The 20,385-nt window shown below is 43.8% G+C and overlaps 1 pseudogene; it reads left to right on the plus strand.

Moving 5' to 3' along the window:
• The first annotated feature begins 3,508 nt into the window (after positions 1–3,508).
• The window catches only part of LOC138472326 (NXPE family member 3-like), a 206,656-nt pseudogene continuing 189,779 nt past the window's right edge, over positions 3,509–20,385 (plus strand).

Genomic DNA, 20,385 nt, shown 5'->3' on the forward strand with positions numbered 1-20,385 from the left:
GTTGTTGTCAAGGTGGCAATCAGGGGAGTAGACCAGGTGACCTGTGAGTCTGCGTCCCGCACCCAGGGGGTAATACAGTAAAAAGAGAAAGGCAAGGAGGACACATGCCATTTGGATACTGAACTGTCTTAAATGTGAAAAGAAGTCTGGGGACAGGAGCCATTCCCGGGAACTGTGAACATACCAAGGGGAGAGAGTGAACTTTCATTCATTCTTTTGTCTTTTAACTTTTCATATTTGTTAAAAGGAATCTGGGGAGGGAGTCATTACCGGGAATTGTGAACATTGTCCACTTGGAACTTTTTGGTTGGATGTATATCTTAATTTGAGCATTTGCACACTTTGAGAACCAGAGACAATATCCTTTGCAGCTTAGAGCTTGTTTTAGAGTGTGAGATCAGAATAGGATTTCGGACAAAGGACATATATTTTGCTTTGGACATCTTGACAAAGGACAGACTCCTTAGTTCTTGGTTGCCAATCGATAACAAGGGCTGCATCTGCATAATCTGTAATTTTGTTGACATCAAAAGAATTATTCTTACTATACAGGCTGCAATTAAAGATAACATTTTGTCTACACTGGAAAAACACAGTTATCCAAGATTTATTTTGAGAGAAGCACTGGGTAAGCACTGATAACTGATTTTTTTAGAAATTTTCGAAAACACACAAAGAACACCACCAGAATTGAAAAAAAAACATAAAATCTGAAAACAGGAAACTCTAATCATCTGGTATTGCATCTCTTATTGAATCTTCACATCTCTGTAGGAAAGTCGAGCTCAGAAAGGCTGATCATCACGGTGCTGGAAATTTCAGACAGTTCCTGTATAACAACCCCTCTGCCTCCCTTGACTCTGCAATAACCATCATGCACAGGTTGAAGCATCTGCTTCTCAGATCTAAATCAGTATTGCAACCATGTACCTTAGTCAGTTTCTTCTTCATCTTATTGTAAGCCCTGAAGATCAAGCCATATCTCGCCAGTTAGGTCCTCTGTTTTCTTCTGTACATTAGATACCTCATCAGAGTTCAGTTACTAATATCTTCATGCCTGCACATCTTGGGTGACCTTAAGGAGCCAGGTGTACATGTCCTTCGAGTCAGGGATATCTTCCTCTATCTCAGCCGCAGGGTCAGGCTTTATTTGTTTGTCTTTCTTTGGGGTAGGGTCCTCCCTCAGTTCAATCTTCTTTTTAGGATTTACAACAGTCATATATCTCTAGGGAAATCTTTAGTTTGGGGAGAGCCAGAGGATCAAGCTCAAACTCTTGCTTTATCAGCTGACATTCCAGAATACTCTCATGTTTCTAATCTTGAAGAAAATCATTTCTCTATAAGGATCTTCATACCAGATTCTTTCCCTTGTCAAGTGCTCTTGTAACAGGTATCCTTATCAACCAAATTAATGGCACTCAGGTTATCAACCCCCGAACGATGAAGTGCACAGTTGGCCCTGCTTCGATTAGAGCTTGTGTCCTGCAGGATGAATGATGAATACTGCTGTCTGGAAAGAGCATATAACTTGCAGGGCTATCTTACAGCTGATCTCCTTTTAGGTTTCAGAACACTGAGGCACTGTATGTGCTCACCTGAACTGTCTATAGAGAAACACATACATTATAATTGGGGAGATAGTGTAGCACAATACCTATTTTCTCAACTCTTGCTTTTTTAAGTCTCTGCTCCGGGGCTGCTGTATTTCTGAAAGGTTTGTAATTCAGAATTCTGATTTCACATTTATTGTAAAATAGAATAGGTTTCACAGGATTGCATAGTTTGTGCAACCTCCTCTTGACCTAATGATGAAACATGTACGTTTTTATATTAACGAAATGTTGTTTATTGTTGCTACCTTTCCTCCATTTCATGTTCTTTTGACAAACGATGAATTAGTCTATAGGACTTGGAAAACTTACCCGTCTGATCTTATTCTTAGTATCCGCTCTTTTTGTTACACTGCTTTTAGAATTGTACAGGTCACCTTATTCTCAAAGGTGACCTGCGCATTACAGGAGGGGCTGGACAGTAGTGCAAAGTTGTGCTGTTCAGCCCCCTTTCATCCCAAAATTATTGTATGACAGGATCCTAGCAACCACATTGGTGCTGGGAGCGCATGTCAAAGAGACAGAGGCCTTAAAGAGTCCCTCTCTGAAATGCTTGTAAAAGAAAAGCATTTCCATGCCTTTTTGGGGGATGGAAATGCAAGTGTGACAGTCACCGTTTAAACACGGCTGTCACACTTAAAGAAAGAATCATGATGGAGTCAGCAATGACCCCTGCATGATTTGTGCTGCCCCATGGGCCTGTTCCCAGCAGGCGCAGGCAGATGATTCTCATATCTTGCACTTAAAAGTGCGTTCCATTAGTGAATTCGGCACCTGCTTTTAAATGTGCAGAAACGCCTCCTGTTTTGCATGGGATGAAAAAAAGCATCTGAATAAGTACATCTAAGAGGCGCTCGTTCAGATGTCTTTTGTGGATAGAGCTGCTCCTTTATTTGGCGCAAGTGATGAAATGCGCTAGCGTGCCTCCTCACGTGCGCCAACAAGAGTTTTCAGTCTCTAAAGCGGCAAACACACCTAGAGTAGAAAACTGAATTGCATAACAGACCACATTGGTGAATCTTGAACAAGTTTGCTATGCATCAAGAAGTAGCACCTAGAAATGTCATAACATTTGGAGAAATGATCTTCACTGCACCCTTAATAAACAGCCCACGGACTTTTCTAAGAGTATCCAATCCAAGCTCCATGATTTGTTTGAAAATAAATTGCTAGATGAGTCATGCAGTGAGTAGTTTTCTGTAATTTCGGCTCAGAAAGACTGAACAAGGGCCTGAACATTAAGAACAGTGCTCATTCTTGTTAGAGTTTAACATTCGGCCATTTAGGTATAGCCTTCTGTTATTTTCTAACCCAGACCTTACCATGAACATTATTAAGTCACTTTGAGTTATTTGTTGATATGATAGCATATGGGTTAAATTATTAGAATGGCATGTTGTCTAATGGAAGAAATATGAAACATAAATACAAGTCGTTTCACATAGCCCTGTTCCCTTTTCTGTTCTACGCTTTCCCTCTGCTCTTTCCTTTCTTCTTTACTACCCCACCCCACTCTTTGGTCATTTTGCAACCATTATAGGTATAAGAGCAAACAATATTATTCTGTTATCTTACTTGCTAATAACATTCCTATAGCCTTAGCTCTAGATAATACTATTACCCCTGCCTGCCACTCTCACTTCTCTTCCATTCTCATCATTCTAGACCTTTCTGCTGCCTTTGACACTGTGGATTATCCTTGCAGCCTTCTAATGGTGAAAATAATGCCTCACCAATTCCAAAATCATATTTAGATTTCGATCATATTTAGAGGATCCTTGTAAGTACCAACACATTTTTCTTGCTCAGTCTGTATTTTCTTGTCTAACCCTCAACTGCAGATGTTTCCACCGTTCCTGATCTCGGACAGGAAAGCTCTGTTACCACCTTGTCACGGAATGTACAGCTGGAGGACGTCATCTACCATGCCTCCTCCCTTTGTTGCAAGCCCATCCTCTGATGAAGAGGAAGTGAAGACCATAAAGGAGCTGATAGCCTGGCCAGGACCCTCAGGGAATGTCAGCTTCATGTCATCTACAAGCCCCCAGAATTGTGACTACCACATCCTAAACCCCAAAGACAACTACTCTGTGGGGGAGATCATGGAGGTGTTGCTCACTACTAGAGACCACAGGAAGCAACCAAAGTCCTATGGTGGAGACTTCTTCAGAGCTAAGCTCCATTCTCGGCAGCTAGAGGCCGGGGTGACTGGGTCTGTGAAGGACCACTGCAATGGAACATACACATTCACCTTCCGGCTGCTGTGGGCAGGAGACGTGGACATCTACATCCAGCTCATCCATTCCAGCGAGGCTGTTGATATCCTTAAGAAGTTGAGGGACACACGGCCAGAACAATTTGACTTTAGAGGCTATTTCCATAGGAACGGAACCACTGACACGATGCAGTGCAACATAGAGATCCGGAACAAGCCTGTGTGTGAATATCGTGACCCGGGAACTGGCGAGCGGTGGTTCTGTGTGCGACCTAAGAGGCTCCCATGCAGTGCTCTGGTGTACCATAGTGGGGGCGCTATCCTCAATGTCACAAATCAAGAAGAAGATGCCTTCTTTCATAGGTATGGCTAACTCATTCTTTTGCCATTTCTCTTTATATATTTTTGTACAGAATTATATTAATGGTGTATAGAAGTGGGCTTCTACCTTGTTGTGAGACCCCCCATTTCCTCGAGCCCCAACCAAATGACATAAACGTTATTTCTAACAATGCATTCCATGTTATTTACCTATTTAATGTTTTTGTGGAGCACTACAAACCACCTTGTAGCAGGGGTAGTGGGGTAGTGTAGAGATGAGAACAATGGCTTAAGGGTCCTAGGTGGATTTTAGCATGTAGGTCTTCAGAGCGCTTCAGAACACCTGTTTCAAAATGAAGGGGAGGTGCAAGGAGGTGTCAGCGGGATAAGCCCTGATAGTGTAGAACTCTACCATCAAAACTGTTATACTTCGACTGTTCGATGGCTAGCCGGCATTTAGTTAGCAAACCTGAGGGCAATAAGTCAACGGTTGGAGGTATAGGCTCCACAGGTGCACTGTGGTGTCCTTAAATAGCTTGGCAAGCTTCATGGCCAAGCAGAGAGCCTTGAAGTCGTTGTGTAATTGTTTTGCAGATGGGGAGCGAGCATATCACCAAACTACAAATTTGTAAGTGCTGTGGTGGGGAAAAACGTGATGGGCTTTTATCATCTTCATAGTAAATGTAACATGTAATGTAATAGGTGAGTATTTGGGGCCCAAGTAAATATGGGTGCTGCTGTGTCATGCTTTTTAGTTTCTCACAGTACATACACCTTTACTCTGAGCCATGGTTTCTCATCAGGTGGCCCTACAGATGTTTGGTGATAAATCTCACGTGGTCCTTAATGACTAACTGTGCTGGGTAGGAATCCCCTGTTGCAAAACAGCCACAGCCATATCTCTCCCAAAGAAACCATGTGCTGACCAAAACCACCTCTCTTAACAGACCCGTCTCTCCCAACTTTAAAATCATTGAGGGGATTGGCATTCACTGCAAAGTCAACTATCTCAGGGTGCACTTACTTGCTGTCCCACTCCAATCTGTATTCTTGGCCAACAAATCCAATGAGACTACTTTTATCCATGTCACGAATTCTATTACCACTGCCTGCCACGCTCACCTCTTCCATTCTAAACATTCTAGACCTTTCCACCGCTGCCTTTGACACTGTGGATTATCCTTCTCAACTGCAAACCCTTTCCCTCTTATGCTTCAAGGATTCCATAATACACTGGACGTCCTCCTCTCTCTCTGATTGCTCTTTCTCTATATCATGGGACTGTAGCACCTCCTCCCCAGCACCACTCTTTGTGCGTGTTCCTCAAGGATCATTTATTGGCCCTCTCCTCTCAACCCTTTGCTCCTCCTCCCTTGCTAACTCATATCTTCCTTTGGCTTTAACCTTCACGCCTCTGCTGGCGATACCCAGATCTTCTCCTTCCCATCCTTTTCACAATCAGTTGTTAAAATTAGCAGAATGTTTACATAACATTACAACGTGGAAACCTTTACAAAGTGGCACATTTCGATGTTGTGGGTTTAAACGCAACAAGAAAGCAGGAAGGGACGGGCAAGAGGCAGAGGAAGGCTATAGGGTTGCTGGGGTGTCCTCTGGAAAATGAGAGGAAAACTCAGACAAAGGAATATAGAAAGGTGCTGAGAGTGTGGGGCAGAGGAGGTGAGTAAGGAAGATAAAGGAGAAGATGCACTTCTCCGCTCACCCTACCCCCCCTCCTGCATAAATGCCATATCATATCATATCATATCATAAAGGGGTGGAGACATGGATGGGAATTGTGGGTTTGCCCCCTGCCAACACGAAAGAAAAAGTCAAAAGGGGTAAGGGTAGGGCACTTCCTAGCAAACAAGAAGAAAGAGGAGGCAAGAGGAAGGCGAGTGACAGTACTTTGGGGGCCAAACTGTTAGCAGAAAAGAATGGAGGCAGTAGCCAAAAATGACCGTACCATGCGTCGTGAGTAATAAAAGAAAAAAGGCATACAGACGAACGATTGTCATTGTACAGGGCAAATACAGTGCACACAATACATGGGAGATGAGCAAGCAGGAGACTAGAGACCCACAATGCAACAGTCTACAGTGTATTCTGGATGAGAAAGAAGGTCACCTTTAAATTGAATGGGATGAAAACATGTAGAACCCCTCCTTCATCCCTTCAATCTCTTAACCCCAAACCATCTGCAATCACTGAACGGCCTAAACGTCCTCTGCCATTGGCTGTTTCTCTGCTGCCTCATGCTCAATGTTTCAATCTGCCCCCCTGCCTTCCATACCAAGCCACTCTACCCTCTCCCATCTCTTTCCTCCTTGACTTCCTCACCCCCTACTCATGGCTCAGAACTTTTGGATTCTCATCGACATCAACTGGAATGTTTCCCAGTTCATTAGGGGCACCACTACTGCAGCTAGAAACCCAGGATCATCAACATTGGGAGTATCTGCCCAGGCCTCACACACTGCTCATCTTAACGTTTTATCTCCAAAACCTGAACTACTGCATGAGCCTTTGGCTTTGTTTACCACTCTTCTTGCAAGCTCTCATTAAAGCCTCCAACTCTGCGAGACACACTCTGTTCAACTTACCCAGATCCTTCCACACCTCTGGCTACCATCACACCGAATGGCCGTCCATGCACAATCACTCTCTTTAAATACCTGCTACTCAGGGGCACCGAGTATGAAAGTGCTCGGAGGCCCGGGTTGTCTCTATCATGGAAATAAATGCCATTGTTTTGGGTTTGAGTGGTGAGTAAAGGAAGCTAAAAAAACAGTAGGGTTTTTGCAGTCTTTTGTACTCATTGGTCAGCGGCACCTCAAGTCTTCTGTGGAAGGAGTTAGTGGAGTCTTAATTGATCTTTGATAATGTGCGGGGCGGGATTCGCACCTATGTTGCTCTGCATTGTCTTGCTTCCAAGCCAAACCTGATCTATCCTCCCGTCCCACCCTAGAGGTTCATTTTTCATATCATTCTTTTTCTGAGCAAGCGGAATGCCACGACCTTCATGCCATCAAGGGTGTGACCATCAACAAACACCTAGGGCGTGATTTTACTGGAAGTGGTAATATCATGAAGGGGACTGCTAACGTAAGCACATATGTGGAGTTGGGTCTAATCCATGCAGTTTTGTTTATGTGTAAAACAGAGCGCAAAACCAAAGTGTAGAACGAGATAGAATGGACTTTAAGCTCGCTGGTGGAAAACCAGCCAGGTGCAGCTCGAGCAGCAATTGGACAGAGGCGACTGGTGACTTTGAAAGGTGGCCAGGCGCAAATTTAGCATGGCGAATTTACAAAATAAGCGAGTGCAGCAAGTATTTTATCCCCCGCGAAATGTATGGGAAAATGGCTTTCAAACTGTGCAATTTACTGCCCAAACTCACACAAACATGTCCTAAAAAGCATTAGGTTTTAGGTACTAATAATGATACATTATTCTTACATATGCAAGTGAGATAGTGTATTTTACAGCAGCTTTATTTATTTATTTATAATTTATATAGCGTGGCCACTGACCCGGAGGCTTAAGGGCACTGACCAAACACAACACAAAGCCCTATACCGGGTATGCAAGGTGGAAGCCGGGAGTTAGGCGAGATCCACGTACCGGTTTGTTTTGAGAATAGCTGGTACTATGTTGTGTGCATAACGAAATTAATTGTATCGATATCCAGTAATACCAGGAAAGGCCATATGCAAATCAGGCTTGGTCCCACCTGCTTGGTCACATCTCTTCTGCACAAGACCAGATGGGCATAGTGGCACGGTATCTAGCATAAATATTGGTGCAAGAACAGAGCAAGATGGTTAGTCCCTATCCAGACATCTAAAAAAATAAAAATAAATAATGAGGGAATCCAAAAAGCAGAAGTGGCTGGTGTAGCCAGGTCCCTCTGAAGGGCTGTCTGAAGGTTTATGTAGAAATGAGCCCTGCAGACGAGCCTACAACCTTTCACTATATTGCTTTAGCGTTTGTTTGAAGTTGCATATTCGAAGGACTGTGGCACCCGCGCCCCAGCTCCCAACAGCGCCATTGCTGGAGCAGCCGAGCACCCCTCATTGGGATATGCTGAGACGAAGGCTGAGCTGTTGGAGCACACGTCAGGCGTGGACACAGATGCAATGCCCCTAGGGTTGGGAGCATTTCTGCACTTGGCACATTTTCAATCCTCCCCTGGCGCCGGGAGGTAAACAGTTGCAAATCACAATTTGAGTTATGCACAGGACGAGCGCCTCTAAATAAGTGGCGCAAATGGGCAGGAGAAGCTGTTTACTATCAATAAGAATACTTATTACCATCAAAAGGTCAAAGTGGAAATAGCAGGGTTCGATTTCAATCCCAGTGCATTGGTTCGTAAAGACCCAATGAGATGTCAACTCAGTATTCCTGCCTATACCAATATCCTGTAACACCGGAGCCTGCAGTGACCGCACCCTGCAGTGACCGCAGTGTGACAGGATGGATCCTTTCAAGTCTGAAATAAAGAAATGCATGAAGAAAAAGGTGATCAAATCAAGCAACTAATCAATTTAAAACAATGTAATTTGGAATAATGAATGACATCCTTGCAGCAAGATTATAATGGCTGAATGTGATTCCAATGCTAGGAGTGCCCTGTGCTGCTCGGTGGACAAGCCATGCTCCCCATGCCAATGTACTGTCAAAGTCAAGTTATCAAAAAGAAGCATTGTATATTGTACAATACCATAGAAGACGCTGCAGACACACACACGCCTAATTTGAGAGGCACAGTTAACTGAGGTGTATGGGGCCACGCTCTAGAGTCGAAAGATGGCTTACTGTGCAGGCCAACATAGGTCTAAATGAGGCATGACCTATACCAACCCCATGCTCGATAGACTCCCTGTTTCACGCAGAAAAGACAGAAGATGCCTCTTCTTCCATAGAGTTTGTGAAATGCATACAAGTATTACTGCCATGCTCCTAGCGCCATATTTCCCCCAGTTTAAAAAGAGTTTAAATCTGACAGATTTTAGGGTACAATTAAGAGCAGTCTAAACAATTTTTAATGGCTTGCTTTTTTGTGGTTCATTATTTTAGTAAAAGTTAAAGGGAAATAAGAATTCCGCATCTGCTAACGTTCCAAATAAACCTAACAACCGACCAGCCACTGGATTCACTTTAACACGTTGTCTGCCCCACTGTTTTTGCATGGCTCAACATTACTTGATTGTGACGTGTATTACTTTTTAACCTGTATTGCTCCCACAATCGGAATTCTCATTCTTTTGGCAATGTGCATCTTTTTTGTTTTTTTTTTGTTTGAGAAATGTTTTATATTAAGCAGAAAGCATACAAGGCATATAAACTTAACGGCGGATATTTTGAGGCAAAATTATGATAAGAGACTTTTAACAGTTTAAAAATAACAGTTAAAATATATGACAGCCAAGTATGACAATGACGACTAAATATATGAATTTTAGAATTTTTGAATAGGTATATGAGCATGACAAACAATGGGACAAGAACAACAGAGAAAACAGACAAGTACGAAAGGGGGCGGGGAGATGCAAAGGATCTTCACTTTATTCATTAGTTGGGGGAAACTCTATATAGGAATTTTAGAAAACACTGCCACTTCAACTCGTGTTTTAATAATAGAGAAGGAGAGGACACTTGTATCTTTCCTACCTATGGATGTTCTAAATGGAGTTCCACCACAATTTATAATGAAGGAGATTGAAGGCCAGGTACTGCAACTTTTCATTAAAGCCAATTATAATTTATTATAAACAAAAATACGTACCTGTGGTCACATATGGTAGTGAAGCCTTTAAAACAAAAACCTGTGAATATTGGTCTGCTTTAGAAGGTCATTTTTGTAAACGTGTGTTAAACTTACCTATGTCAATACCCATATCCATTTTGAGGCACGAGTTAGGTTTGCTGTCACTATATGCAATCTACAAATGGAAACTTTGTTCCTTATATAGGAAATGCTTAATGGCAATTGACAGAAACTCTGAAGGGTTAATGTACGTTGCGGCAAATTACCTGTTAAAATCAAAAGATAATTTCCCTACAGTGTGGCAAACGAAGGCGCAGGGAATCCTCCTACAATTGAATTTTTCTGACCTCTCTCTGATCAAAAATCCTAATGCGGCCAAAAAGCGATTATGGAAACTTGACTGGATTAAGACTAGGAATGCCTGTACCTCGTATCAGACATTTAAGGACAACCCATTCAATTTGAAGCGTTATGATATGGTGGAGCCTTATTTAATGCTGTTTCCAAATTCTTGTCAACAAGACAATTTCCTTCGCTTTCGTTTAAATATATGGCCTACCCATGAAGTATTATGCAGAAGAAAACTCTTACCACCAAAAGCATTTCCTTGCCGATATTGTCAATCTGCTCCTGAAACGTTAAGACACTTATGTGCAGAATGTGTAATATTACTTCCATAGAGGATTCTGTTTTTAAGCATTTGTTTGGGGGATCATACATTGAGTCTACTACAGAATTATGGGACTTGCTATTTCACACTGTAAGGAAAACTGTTAGATATGCTATTTTGAACTTTTTATACTGTTTAAAAATGAAAAAGCTAGAGAAAAAACTGAGCTAATCAATTTAACTTTCATGTTTTTACACATATCTGTTAAACATATCAATTTGTAACAAAGAACTATGTATGTATAAATGCTGTATTTTACCAAAAATGTTGTGATAATATTGTAATATTGAAAAAATCAAGATTTTCTTTTATCTTGATTAAAACATAAATAAAAAAATTAAAAAAATGAAGGAGATTGACATTTTTCCAATTAGACGTTTTTATTTGAATTGCAACTACTATCAAAAGGTCAAACAAGTAAGATCCATTTTTATCCAAAGCATGTTGTAGCATTGCACTAAATCTATATAGATAGTAGGTAGATAGATTTAGCAGCAGTTCGACCAAGGATTTAATAGGTTGAAGAAAATATATCAATTTTATTCATAGATAATAAAAACATTACTGAAATATATAGTGCATACAATATGTAAAACAGCAGTTATAAAAATAGTCTAGTGACAGGTTGTCCTTATCAAAAGAGATCTGAAATACCAATTTGATCAGTCAAATTTGAAAACAACAACGGATTACTAATGTTCAATCTGGTGATGACAATCTTAGTTTGATTCATATAGCATTCTAGTAAAACAAATACTCGAAGATTGAACTCAACATGTTTCTGTTCTTTACATCATTATGGAACATTCTTCAGGAAGGTGCAAAGATGGTCACAATGACTATATACGAAGTTGGACATTGTCTTCTATTAGTGAAGGCTATTCCAACTTGTATTCGGAGGAACTGTTGATAAAACATAGAAACAGGTTAGGCTAAACTGCTATGGTTTAGTTTAGTTTGTTTATTTGTCTAGCGCAGGCAAACCCTGGGGCAACTGGGCGCATTAAACTTGTAGAACAACATAGGTTACAGAAGGTGCACATGCAATGAAATACAAATAACAGTGATAAATACAATAAATAGCATGTGGTAGAATGGTCAGAGTCAATGGATAGCACAGATGTTACAAGATGGACCAGGTTACAGAATGGTCCTAGTCAGTGGAACATACAAATATTGCAGGATGAAGGAGTTAGTGATGGCAGAAAGCAGACTATATGGGCCTCATCATGAGTCTGGCGGTAACCCTTAAATGCGGAGGTAGCGCTATTACCGCCGCATTTAAGGGTCTGCCAGATCAAATTTGCCTATTTTTAGTGCTATTACCACCAGCGGGAAATCTGCTGGCAGTAATAGTGCACATTTTCCCCATTGGGCCCAATGGGGAATGAGGAATTCCCGAATGGGCCCATTGGGGAATGGGCACTAACCATTCCCCCAAACCTGTGATCCGGTGCTAATAGCGCCAGGGGGTTTGGCGGTAGGGCTAATAGCGCCAACGGTAATAGCACTGGCGTTACCGCCCAACTCGTGATGAGGCCCTATATGTAGCTAGGTGCTGAAGTGCTGCCTGTGTGGGATTAGTATTACTGGATAGAAAGCAGAGCCTTCACCTTGGCTATGAACAACCAAAAGGACGAATTAGCTCTAACGACTAGACTACATTTCCCAGCATCACCAGGTATATTTTGGGAGTCCAGGAGTTTCAGCACCAGCGCTTCTGGGGCATGCCGGTCTTCACCGGTCACGCCGCGGCTCTCCTCTTAAGCAACCTTTCTCCCTCATTTCCCTGCTTTCCTTACAGGTAACAAGGGCTTTTCCCGAAGGCAGCATCTGTCAGACAGCTGACACGTGATTTTAATCTGCCACGAACTGCTTGCCTCTGAATTTACCATCCTTCACTGAATTTGCAGCTTTGTTATTTTTTTCACAACTGCATACCATAGCGGTGCTACTGCTGTTTTCATTGCCTACTGATGTGTGCTTGTCAGAGAGCAAAGAACTCTCACGTACGGTTGTTATTTTGGGTGTTTATACGTGTGCCTGTGTGCTTGTGGAGTAGTCCCTCTAGACTACATTTCCCAGCATCACCAGGTATATCTTAGGACTCTAGGCGCTTCTGGGACGGGCCCGTTTTCACCGGACATCGCCGCAGCTCGCCGGCTCAGCGGTACCTACTCCCTGCTAGGCTTCTGTTCCCCCCAGAAAGCCTGACTGATTGCTGGACTAACGCACTAGTAAGTCCTCCACCGTCCAATAACATAACCAAAGATTATAAATGGTGCCAAGACATCCTTGATGCTTTCCTTTCTAAAATTGACTCCCATAAGGAAGAAATCAATCAGGCCCTCACCAATGTAACACAGCCATCTCCCTCTAAAAATATCACACATATCAATAACACCCAAAGTGGAATACACCAATTCTCCTTTTCCCACTATTTTGAAAAGGAAGTGCTTAGAGTCATACAAGATCTTAAAGCTACCTCCTGCCCTGGTGATGACTGTCCAACTAACATATTTAAAGAATTGACTGACTTGCTAGTACCCTGGATCACTAAGTTGATACATTTATCATTTGACGAAGGTGTGGTACCAGATGCGCTTAAATCTGCCTGGATAACACCTTTGCTGAAAAAAGAAAATCTAGACCCCGCCAACAAAGATAATTAAAGGTCAATAACCAACGTGCCCTTCATATTGAAGATACTAGACAAGCTCGCATATAAACAAGTCCAGGCTCATGTTGAAGAACACACAAGATCCTGGGCACTCGACACTCTGGATATAGGGCTCTGCATGGAACTGAAAACTGAAACAGACATGCTCGACCGTAAATCCACCTTGGCGGGCATCGCTGACAAGAATCAAGCCACACTGTTAATGCTACTTGACCTCTCTGCAGCTTTTAATCTGGTTGATCACAGCTTACTAGTGACAAGGCTTGGAGAGGTCGCAAATTGTTCCTCGATGGCATCAAAATGGATTGCCTCCTTCTTGGGTCCTCGCATGATTAGGGTTGTGTAGGTAGTCATCACTCCATTCCTATCTCACAAACCTGTGGTGTCCCACAAGGCTCCTGCCTGTCGCCATTACTTTTCAACTTGTATATTCGACCTCTTCTGGACCTCTTGAACAAGCTAGGTGTTCAGTATACTAACTAAGCAGACGACACACAGGTCGTCATCCAGCTAAGGAGTCAGTATACAGGATTGGATGGCTTGTAACTCACTTGCTCTTAGTAACAACAAGACCGAATTAATGATTGTATCCTCTAAGAACACCAGGAGTAAACTAGATACTAACTACCCCCATTTCCCTATTGCAGATAACATCATCACTGTCCAAAGGAAGGTAAAAACTCTGGGATTTGTCTTAGACGACGAATTATCTATGAAACCGCATGTCTCTAAAATCAGGTCCAGCTGCGGACTGATCAATAAGCGTATACATTATATACGTCCATTTATTACTACTGAAAGCTGCGCACTTCTGTCTACGGCACTGATAAACTCTAGACTAGACTATTGTAATAGCCTTCTGTCTGGCACTACTGCCGCAAATATTCAGTCCTTACAAGTGGCACAGAACAATGCTGTCCGGACCATTTTCAATCAATCTCGCCGTTCCCATATCTCCATCTTCAGGAGAAAGCTTCATTGGCTTCCTGTTAAACATTCAAATTCACACAAAATGCTGACTACGACACATAAATGCCTCTCAGCAGCCCCACCTACCTGTCTGAACGCATTCACACCAAGAGCAATGGAAGAAATCTTCACTCCTCCTCTGCTACCATCCTTGCTCCCCCCAGATTTAAGACTGCTAAATTTGGTGGCACCACTCTTGACGTTCAGGGTCCTCTACACTGGAATGCCCTGCCGTCTGGGCTACGACAGAATCAAAATGACCTCCTATTCAAAAAAGCCATAAAAACTCACCTTTTTAACACGGAATAATCTTTTATGACACCCTTTCAGATCCTACTGGCTTCCTTGTTGTCCTGTCTTGTCCTTGTCTTTTGTGCGCCTTGAGGCCCATGGACATGCAGCGCGTTATAAGAATCAAAATAAATAAATACATGTCCATGGGGAGTGAGTTCCAGCATTTTGCAGCTAGCACAGGGACCCTTGCCCCCCCTGCTGTTTTCAGGTTAAACTTAGGATTCCTTAAAACAGTATATAGCTGTCTGACTTGATACAGGTGAATAATTACCTGGTCCGTTTGGTGGATGCGGTCCTTTGGAGCGTTCCTAGTTAATAGAGACAGCTATCCGGAGGATTAACGTATTAGTTCAATCCGTGATTAGAATTTGTAAGAATAAGGGGACGCTGTTGCACGCATTGCTGGATGTAGCGACCTGCGTGAACTCCGGTGGAGGCTGAGGCCAAAGACGCTCAAATTCTGCAAATATAGCCCGATTTGAGACATCTAAAAGGCTCACCTAAACGTGAGGGAAAAATCTAGAGATCCGAGTGAGATGTCCAGAGATACACCGTGCCGAAAGAGGAGCCCCGAGGGAAGGGCCACCTGGACTCTGGAAGGCGCGAGAAGCGAAGCCAACACTTGGCACAGAAACCCAATGTGCGCTCTGTACCGGCATTCTTGAGTCCTCTGCCCTGGAGCTACGTGGACACCAATACGTGGCCGGGACCCAGAAGCGGCAAAGCAACTCTCTCTACACCCAACTGTTTAACCGCTGGAGCTCCTGGGGGACCTGTTAAGCAGGATCACATGCAGTACCCTTTGGGAACACTACACACAATTAAGACTACAAGTGTAAGTACAATTTTACCTTTGGTACAAGCCTGTACTACACAGTAATGTGGTAGCAGTGGTTGAGCAGCCAGACTTATCTCAAGAGTAAAGTGAGCAGTACAAGAGGTTACACTAAGGGGCAGCAATCACAGTGGTTCAAACAAACACTTACTCAAGGTTTCTTGGTAAAAGAATATACATTTATTTAAACAGTCTGTTGGAAAACACTCCACTAGTAAGAGCAGATCAATATCACAATCTAATATACTACAATACACAACCAATCTGTTTCTGAACAAGTTCAGCTTCCCTGAAGTGGGAGCAAAATGGCACTTCAGTTACTTTAAAAAGGGGCAGAAAGACAAGGTTAAAAGAATTAAAGCACATATACATTCAGAGGTAGGACAAATAGTTTCATTTCACTACAACCAGCATTTCAATTCAATAGGCCTGGGCCAAAGCAAAGTCAATGGTCCAGAGTCTTGGATCGGATAGCACAGTTCTGGTTGTTAACGGTTAAGTCTTTGCCACGGTTTTTAGAAGTAGTTGGCCAGACGAAAAGTTATATGTTGATTTAGGGAAGGACAAGCCTTCAAAGTTGGGAAAGTTTCACAAACTTCCACCGCGGAAGAAAGGATTTCCTGAACGCACTTGCACAGTACCTGTTGAATGAAGCAGAGCTGTAGCTGAGGCAGTTTTTCCTGGCATTTCCTGCAGATCTCGCTGTTCCTGAGCTTCAGTTGTGGGGACAAGAACGAGGATGTCGGAAGGTGCATGCACTGCCCAGGGAAGAGGCCACAAGCTTTGTAAAACATTGGTTTAAGGTGTGAGTGCCTTAAAGACCACAAACTGGTATCTTTCTCACTGGCTATCCCGTTTTCAACAGCTCACTGAAGAAAATGCCACCAGTATAGAGACTTGTGAGTTGGTTGTTCCCACCAAACTCAAGGGAAGAAGTCGTCCTTGAAGGGCTTCTCTGTGGAGGGAGTTTCAGGCAATTCGGACCTGCAGCAGGGCTTTACCGGTGGACCAGGAGTTGCAGCAGTCGTCTTCCTTCAGCTCGTCTTTGGTTCTCTCGTTCCACTGGTCGACTCTGCTCCAAGTCCCAGAGGCCTGCTTTTAAACAGTTTTCCCCCAATTCATTCCAGCATAGCTGTCACCAACCCAGCAGGGTTGCTGTCCTTGCTGGACAGCCAGCCGGCCAATCACACCAGAGTACATTCAGGTCTCCTAGGAGACTAAGCGCAGGGAGTTTCGGCACCTCCCTCGCATCCTGTCCACCCCAGACACTCAGGCGCCAGAGGAGGGCTTCAGCACTGAAGCCTGCTAAAGGCCAACAAACAAAAGGGACCAAACCTGGTTTGGCGCGCAGAGACAAACACTAGAAGAACCTTTCCTGAAAGTAACAGAGTCTGTTTTTACAGATAGGTCTTGGGCGCCATATTGAAAAACATGGCTGACCCGATTTTTAGCTAACGGTGTTCGCGGTCGGGAAAATCATGGTAGTTTGTTCTAAACCACTGCCACCAGCCATTTCAAGAGGGAAAGGGTAACATTTGACTGTTACATGAGTGTTTAGACTCAGGGGATGCTAGGCAACCCATCCAGCACTCTATAGGAAGATAGTGTGTGCTGGGTTTGTAAATTTAAAAAGACTAGTAAAGTCAATTTAACTTTATATGCTCTGGGAGACAGTAGTCAGTCCCAGAGAAGGTATTTAAACCTTGGGGAGTCTGAAATACAACCCTGTGCCACTGCACTGAAGTTGCTGTGTGACACACAAAAAAAGGTGATGTCTATGGAGTTGTTTTAAAACTCCATATCCAAAGAACACAAAAGTAAAACACATTGAAAAATGAAAAAGTTCAAAGTCCCAAAATATAGCAAAAGAGCTGAAGGGCTCTAAGGTAGAGGGAATTTAGCACTTGGGTGAGAATTATCCCTAACAGGACCCTTCGAGCGCTAGCGGACAGTGAGACCCGTGTGGGCGAGAAGGCTAGCAACAACACAGCGCCTTCAGGTAACCGGTAAGCCCGGCGCTGCGAGGATTGACCCAGCTTTGACATACATCACAGAGCGAGCCCGCTTAAAATATTAAAGTCGTGTTGTGACCCCGGTGGTTCAATACCGACTCTTAGGGGTACATTGGCCCGAATCGGGGTGGGCAAGCCATTCGCCCCCAAGAAGGAATCCCCCATTGCAACCACCCGGCAACACCCGCGAGGCCCCTCAGCATATACGGCCACGTCGCTCCACGACAAAAGGAGCACAGCACGGCAACAGAGGGGAGTGATTGACATTTTAACTGCAGGGATCGCTTGGGGCCCCTACGTCGCCAGGAGACTCACAAGTGGTGATGCTACGCTACTAGAGACGCTGCACTATGCAGTCCTACCGCAAATTTCTGCAACACTCTTGGACAGTCCGCCTCAGGCCCCCGCAATTGTGCAGAGATTTACTTTTTGGTCATTTTGAAAGTGTCAGTCACCACCATAAAACACAGATCACGACGGTTAGCATAGAGCGGCACCACACCCAGTTTTCACCGCCCTAAATCACACGACTCCAGGCAGTGGACTAGAGGACTCACTCGATACGAATGCATTTGGGCACATCGAAGCACAGTGATACGGTGGACTGAAAGGGCACCATCACATCCAGCAAACAAATGCCCGGGGACTGCATAGAGTAGCTAATCCACAAACTATCATTAACAAGTTCACACGAAGAACCTGAACGCTGGTGGAACTACGAACTCACAATCTCACCACTGGAGCGAGAATTGATGCACTCATAAACGTTCCACTGGTGACAACTCTCTTGAAAAGGGGTGGCGTCACGTGATCTGTCTTCTGTACAAGGTAGGACCCAAGAATATAAATTGACCTCTCTGGACATTCAAAGAGAAATTAGTTACATTATTAGGGTAGGTCGCACACCTATGGCAAATGAAAGTGGCATCATCACAGCAATGCTAACGGCATGCATGAATAAGTACCCTATACCACGTAACTGAAGGCCTCCCCTGCACCTCTACACTAAGCAGTGACGAAGCCTCACAGTACGGAGAACCACGGCAGAGAGGACCGTAGTCCGCACAGCTCATTCATCAGCCATTCGAGGAGAAATAGGAACAGAGGAAGAGACTGGGACAGACCTGAAGACAATGCCCAAAAGGATAGGCCCAAAAAAGGGAAAAGGTGCCATAGATAAATTCACGATAGCGGTTGTCAGAACAGACAAAATGACAGACGCAAATGCTGAGCAGACCCTGCAGCCTATGCCTATGCCACCGGCAACTACCATGGACCCTCAGGCAGTATTCACATCAATGCAGCAGGGATTTGCGACCCTGAACGATAAACTGGATGGGGTCAACACGAACGTGACGACAATCAGGAACCAACTTGAAAAAGCCACCGGCCGCATCCTGAAAGTGGAGGCATGAATCAGCACAACGGAGGACACACTGGAGACACTACGCAACACAGTGACGTAAATGGCAAAAGATCTGGGATTGGTGAAACTTAAATGTGAGGACTTGGAAGCCAGGTTGCTCCAAAATAATATAGACATAGTGGGGATCTCTGAAGAAGCACTCAAGGGCCCGATGGAGCTTGCTGTGGAGGAATTACTCAAGGAATTAATTGGAGACCCGGGCTGGTCCTCCATGTTTGTAGTGGAAAGGGCACACAGATCTCAGGCACTGTGCCCCAAACCTGGAGCCTATCCAAGGCCAATCATTACAAGATTAATGAACTACAGAGATAGAGACTTACTCCTCCGCACCGCCAGAGATAAGCAGAAACTGAGATTGGGCTCAAATGTGATTCAAATGTTCCCAGATTACACACATGCGGTACAACAAGAAAGGTGTTCTTTCACAGGTGTCAAGAGAATGCTCTGTGAACGCAAAGTTCCCTATGCAATGCTGTATCTGGCTCGGCTCTGCATGCAGCCTAATAATAAGACATACTTTTTCACCTTTCCAGAAGAGGCAGCTAGCTTTGTGGAAGCAAATATCCCTGTGCAGTCAAAACAGACATCGACCACCGCAGAAGACAAGAACAAATCACTGATGCACATACAGGAGTAACAATAGAATAACACAGATGACGTTGGAAAGTACAATAGATGAGAGGATACACCAGAATACAAAAGACAGACTACGAGACACATGGAATGAAGGAAGCCTCTGTTTTTATCATGTGTTCAAGCAACAAACAAATCCCTAAAGTCGCACCACAAAGGTCCCCATGGAGTTATGTGGGCAGACAAGTGATGGTCTTTGGCCGTGACCACCACAGCAGCGTTTCCCTGATGCGTGTACATCAACTATATGGACCACTCAGGAATGGGGGGGATGAGGGGAATGGCGTAATTGAAGTTCGGGGAACTGTGAGGGTGGGGGAGGGGAGAAGGGTTGCATGGAGGGGTGTTAAAGTTAAAAAAAATGCACTGCTACGGATCAAGAGGACACACGAGAACTCTTTGTAACATTAATACCATACATACCTATTAGTTGCCACTGTTACAAATGGCTAAGAAGGATACGAATGGGATCACATTATTAAGCTGGAATGTACGAGGGTTGGGGATACCAGCGAAAAGGAGGAAAATAATGGCATACATTAACAGACTGGGGGCCCAAATTGTGTACCTTCAGGAGACCCATCTATTAGGATATTAAGCAGAAAAGATAACGCTTGGGTGGAGCAAACATCCCTTCTAAACAATGTTTTCTAGCAGGGCGCGTGGGGTACTAACACTGATACACATATCACTACCATTTATCCACTACAACATGAAAAGCGACCCTCAGGTACGCTATGTACTGGTACATGGGAGGATAGGAGAAGAAGAGGTACTGCTCTTGAATCTATATGGTCCGAATATAGACGACCCAATGTTTTACTCCAAGCTTTTTAAGAAATGTTCCAAATACCCTACAGCCCAGATAATTTCCGGGAGCAACTTCAATACGATTCTGGACACTCGCCTGGACTTTACATCCGGTACCCCTAGGACGCTAACTAATGCAG

This window comes from Ambystoma mexicanum, chromosome 1p (assembly GCF_040938575.1).
Source record: "Ambystoma mexicanum isolate Mex_15411 chromosome 1p, UKY_AmexF1_1, whole genome shotgun sequence".
Classification (NCBI taxonomy): Eukaryota; Metazoa; Chordata; class Amphibia; order Caudata; family Ambystomatidae; genus Ambystoma; species Ambystoma mexicanum.